Genomic DNA, 6,037 nt, shown 5'->3' with positions numbered 1-6,037 from the left:
GTTGTGAAAAGTTGGTTTCTTGAAAGCAGCCTCATTTTTCGAAATATAACCCAAACCTGGCCGGTTTGAACTTGGACCAGTTCTTGGTGAAGGCTCAGCTACATTTGTGTATTCTTCATCAGATTTTTCTTCACATTTTGAAACATATCCGATACCTGATTTGTTTGGTATGGATTTGGTATTTGATGAAGAAGCCACAAATTTTATAGAGGATGTGTTAGAAACAACATCTTCCTTGGCTATGTAGCCTAAACCAGATTTTTCAAACAATGGTCTTTGACTTGCAAGTAATTTGTCCAAGTTGCTAGAACCTTGAGCAAATTTTGCTAAGTCACCATTCAACATTTTAATCATATCATTTAATCTTTTGTTTTCAGCAATTAACTCATGTGAAGGATCCACAATGTGCTTTCCTTTTAATTTTTCAAGTTCAGATTTTAGAAATCTGTTTTCTTCAATGATGTCCAAAGCACATTCAGTTTCCTTCACTTTTTCTTTTAAAAATTCATTTTCAGCTCTTAACACATCTCTTTCAGATCTGCATCCATTGTATTTATCAAGCAGTTTTGAGGTGTTTAAGGTGAGATCATCAATAATAACATGCAAGTCCTCAATGGTCAAATCATAATAATTTACCTCATCAAGATTGTTGTTTCCAGCCATGAAACAGTCTTTGTCATCTCCTTCAGATTCTTCTTCTTCATTTGAGTCATTCTCAAGATCCTCCCAAGCTGCCATGAGTACTCTCTTCCTTTCCTTCTTGCCTTTGTCCTCCTTTTTGAGCTTTGGACAGTTTGACTTGAAGTGTCCAGCCTCCTTGCAATGATGGCACGTCACTTTGCTCAAGTCTATCTTGTGCTCCTTTGAACTTGATCCCTTGTATTTGCCTTTGTTCTTCATCATCCTTCTAAATCTCCTAGCAAAAAACAAAAGTTCGTCATCTGAAATACCATCACTAGACTCACTCTCTTTCGGTTCTATTTGTGACTTGAGGGCTATTCCCTTTTTCTTTGAGTCTGTGTTTGTGTGTGTGGCTTCATAGGCAAGGAGTTTTCCTCTCAGCTCATCATAGGTTATGGGACTTATGTTGTTACTCTCGGTTAGGACAGTGGCAGTGTTTTTCCACTCTTTTGTGAGGCTTCTAAGGAGTTTTCTCACCAAGGTTTGTTCTGCATAGTTTGTACCCATAGCATCAAGGTTGTTGATTATGATTGAGAATCTCTCAAATGCTTCATCAATGCTTTCTCCATCCTTCATGCTAAACATCTCATACTCTTTTCGCAGCATATCAATCCTCGTTTCTTTGACTTGTTTAGTGCCTTCGTGTGTAACCTGGAGTTTTTCCCAGATTTCTTTGGCTGTCTTGCATCTAGACACCTTCCGGTACTCTTCAAAGCTGATAGCACAGTGAAGAAGGTTGATTGCTTTAGCGTTCAGCTCTATCTTCTTCTTATCATCTTCATTCCATTCAGCTTCTTCTTTCGGAGTCACCACTCCATCAGCACTTGTTTTTGTTGGGATCTTGGGACCACTCACAACGATCTTCCATAAGTTGTAGTCAATGGATTGGATAAGATCCTTATCCTTTCTTTCCACTAGGAATAGTTCTTTCCGTTAAAGAAAGGTGGCCGGTTGTTTGACTGGCCTTCAGTGAGGGTGTAGGCAATTGTGGTTGTGCCCAGATTGTTTGCCATTGGATCTTTGCTCCAAGCGGTTAAGCTTGATTCTTGAGACCTTAGCTCTGATACCAATTGAAGGTTGTGGTAGGCTTAGAGAAGGGGGGGTTGAATTTATGCCTTCCTTTTTAATTACTGTTGTTACCCTTTTAAAACAGATTTGCAATTCTGATTCTGTTTTAACTTAGCAGCGAAAATTTATGAGACAATTTATTTTTGTCTCATGAATATCAGAAAACAGAACACAGCAGAGAAGAGAAAAGCTAACACCAGCATGTATCCTGGTTCGGTTGCCTTGTGCTATGCAACCTACATCCAGTCTCCTCCACAACTGTGGAAGAATTTCACTATAGTAAACAGTATTACATACACCAATAACACAGGATTGACCCAATCCTTTCACACTCAAGTTCTAACCTAACTTGACATTGGCTATGCTAATACCTAACTATACCTCTTAGTGCTAACCCAACTAAGAAAGGGATACCATTCAGATACTAGATACAAGACACTTAATCAACCTAAAGAAATCAGAAAATAACTCTAGGCTTTTCTCTCAAGTGTATCTCTCAGCCTTTTTCCACTCATGGCTTTTTCTCAAGCTTTCTCACAATGCCTTTTCTCTCAAGAAATTACAGAAAGATAAGCTTAGAAAAGTACATTACAATCAGTAAAACATGAAGGAGATTGACTTCATCAACAGCCTCTGTGCTATGCGAAAAACCAGATTAGCAAGCCTCTGATTTAGTTCTTCATACTGGCGGAATGCACCTTTGATTAGGAAGCACTGTCCAGTTAGATGAACTTCTTCAAAGAGCTATCTCTCATAACAAAACCTCTACTCACTGGTTTTCTCTCCTTGGTTTCTGAATGAACAGCAAACTTCTTATATCTCCTTGCATGTGGCTGAGTTCTTCTTCCAAGGTCAACACCTTGAGCCTTGAGCTTCACCAACCCACAAGCTTACTTTTTCTTCTCAAGCATCAAAGTAGAACCTTTGCTTCTGACTTTTCCAACTTGACCGAAAGCCATGAAGAAGTAACTGGAATTATTTTTCACTGGTCAACTAAATCTGAACCATAGAGATGCAACTTGGTCCCCAAGTTTTGATTAGGTCCGTAGATACACAGCAGAATGGGGCAGAAAACAACTTTTCCTTCAAAGCCATTTTCAGGTAGTGCAGAGAGTTGGGAAGAAGGGATGAGGATCTTGATGCATGAAAGATGAGATGGATTACCTTTCTTAAGCTTGATTTAGCTTGGAATTTCTGTTTTAGCTTCTGTGCTTCAAGCTTCAACTCTCTCTCTCTTGCTTCTTTGGTTAATGGCTTATGAAAGAAGCTTTTCTTCTCTTTCTCTTTCTTGCTTTTTCTGAAATCTTGATGTGACTTGATTAGAAGGAAGAGGAACGTTGCTTTTGGTTAAGCAGGAGAGAGGGAATTTCAATTCTGAAATCAGTTCGGGCTTGGATCGGATATTAGTATGCATGGCCCGATTTAATTTCTTTGGTTTCTTCCTTTGCTTTTGCTTGGGCTCTTTATTTTGCTTTCAGCCCAATATTCTTTGCTGAATGCCTTTTATTCCATTTGGGCTATTAACATTTGGCCTGCAACAATAAACAATTAGTTAATAGGTAGATATAAATTAATCAACACTAATTATTTATTTTGCTCAAAAATAATGTTTGTCATCATTAATTAATTTAGTTAATTTCTTAACTCAACAATTTCTCAATTAAACTGCATTGTGTTGTTTGAGCAAACAAGTTCTATTTGACGAATTTCTGTGTCAAAATAGACCCTTGTTTGCTACATGATTTCTGATTGCCTCAAGATATTTCTTTTGACTATGCACCTAACTTTTTGTTTCGGATTTTCTTATTTATAGGAGTGCTGAAATGGTGACCACATGCTACTTTGAGGGCTCAAGAGTATTTTGATTCATAGAGACACTAATCTATGTTAGAATTTTTAACTTTTGGTTGAACTTGTGCAAGACATATAACTTGTAGAACTAATCAATGTACTCACTAATGTTATTTTCTTTTAAAACAATTTTAGCTAAATGAGGCATGTTTGAATTATGTATGTTTTACATATTATATAAATGTAGATTTGCTTAATAAAATAGTTAATATATTAGTTAATTAAAAAAAATGTTATAAAATAATTATTTTACTTTTGTAACTAAAGAAAAAAAATGTTACAAAATCAAGTTATATTTTGTAACAAAATTTTTTGATAAGAAAAAATAGATTGTCATGAAAAATACCTTGAAGATCAAAATTTGTTACCACTTTTGTAACGGCTTCTGGTTTTTTGTATCAGAAAAAATTGTTACAAAACATCATATTGAATTGTAACAGTTCCATTTTTCGTTACAAAATTTTTTTGTAATGGGACTTACTGCAACGGCCCCTTTTTTTGTTACAAAAAACTTTTGTTTCAAAATTTTGACGTTTTGTAACAATTTTTTTTGTTACAAATACGCCTTTTTCTTGTAGTGAAGTAAGAAAAGATGAAAACAAAAGAGTTCTAGACTATGCCACTTTTTTCTCTTTGAAATTAAATCAAATATGAAATTCAAGTTCTCTAACATAAGCGCTCACGAAGACAATCGCAGCTATTATTCGATTCGCGCTGTCACCGGATCGGATAAGATCCACACTATAAAAGGATCGGTATGGTTATAGGATGCGACTAGATCTTCGTTGATCTATGATGGATACCAATCTAGAGAAGACCATTTTACCGATACTCTAAAGATATATTTGTCTCTTCAGTAAGATAGAAAATTAAAGAAAAAAATGTTTAAAAGAAAAAAAAGAATGCAATAATTACCATTCCACATATTTGTTTTTTGACAAAAAAAATTAATATATATAGAAAATAAGAATAAAATTAAAAAATATGAGAGTTTATTAATAGTTATAGTATTAATATCTTTTAAAACATAATAATAGCTTCACTCTTGGTTTCTAAAATTATATTTTTTACTTATTAGACTCTACATTATATGTTAATGATATCAATACGTATTCAAAATATAACTATTTAAATAGTAGAGGTAGATAGATTTTTACTTCTCTAATGCATGATTGAAGTTAGAGCTTGTGTCTATTTTTATCACTGTAATAAAAAATTTTATAAGATTTAATTTAAAAAAAACTCAAAAGAATTCTTAAAAATATTTAATTATTAAAAAAATTGTAATATAAAAATTATTAGGAAGGATTAATTATTATAATATTTATAAAAATATTAAAGTAAGAACTTGGAACAGATATGTAAGCTATAACTCACTTTATGATAAACATAAAATATATAATTATTATTATTATAACTTATCTGTTATTATAATTATTTGTACATGTTTATAACTTAAATTTGTCACTTTTTATTATAAGGATTTAGTTTTGATATTGTTCTTACATAATGTGAATTATTTTTTAGTTATTAACTTTGTATAATCGAATTTGACTATAAAATTATATGATGACAGAATTAATATATTGTAATAGAATTGAGATCTTTTTATACTTTTCTAAAAGTAATAAATTAAAAATATTTTGGATTTAAATTTTGAATCCTACTGCGAGTCAACCCTTATATGTATTCATTAGTATTTAATTCTAAAAGATAATAGATTATCTTTATTTTTTTAAAAATAAATATGTAATTAAGAATTTATTTAGTAGCGCGTCTGTTGAATGGAAAGAAACCCTAATTTTCTATCTTTCATTTCAATCATTTCTGCATTTCACGTTTCTCTCTTCTTCTCCCTCCACTCACTTTCCACATCTCTCAAAACCCAACTTACTTGACCATCACCGCTGCCATTCACTCTTTTTCGCATCCACGAAGTTCATCTTAAGTTGGTTATAGCCGTTATACGCATTAAAAAGTGAGAACATCTTAGGCCCAGATGGCACCTGTGACAATTTCAGAGAACAGTGGCTTGGAAAAAACTATGAGGCCGCTAAGGCTAAGCGGTGAAATAACAGTTACGCCCCGAGATCAGAACGAAGGAGAAGTAAGGGAGCTTTGATAGTTTTTTTCACCGACAGAGAGACCGAACTCTGATCGAAGGAGAAAGAAGAGAACGATAGAATTGAGGAAGGATCTGTCGGCCGGCCTTTCAACTCGATCCCCCAACAAAAGGTAAACTAGAATTTAATTTTCAGATCTTTGATTTGATTACGAAATCGTAAATTGGATTAACGTAATTATTTTGTAAGACATCTTTATAAAAAAATACTAGATTGAATTTAAATTTAAATATGAATATAAAATAAAAAAATAAAATATCTTAGTTATTTATTACGATATCTTTACAAAAAATTGGATTTAATTTGAATATTAG

The sequence above is a fragment of the Arachis hypogaea genome, chromosome 13 (genome assembly GCF_003086295.3).
Source record: "Arachis hypogaea cultivar Tifrunner chromosome 13, arahy.Tifrunner.gnm2.J5K5, whole genome shotgun sequence".
Classification (NCBI taxonomy): Eukaryota; Viridiplantae; Streptophyta; class Magnoliopsida; order Fabales; family Fabaceae; genus Arachis; species Arachis hypogaea.
This window is presented reverse-complemented; position numbering follows the sequence as displayed.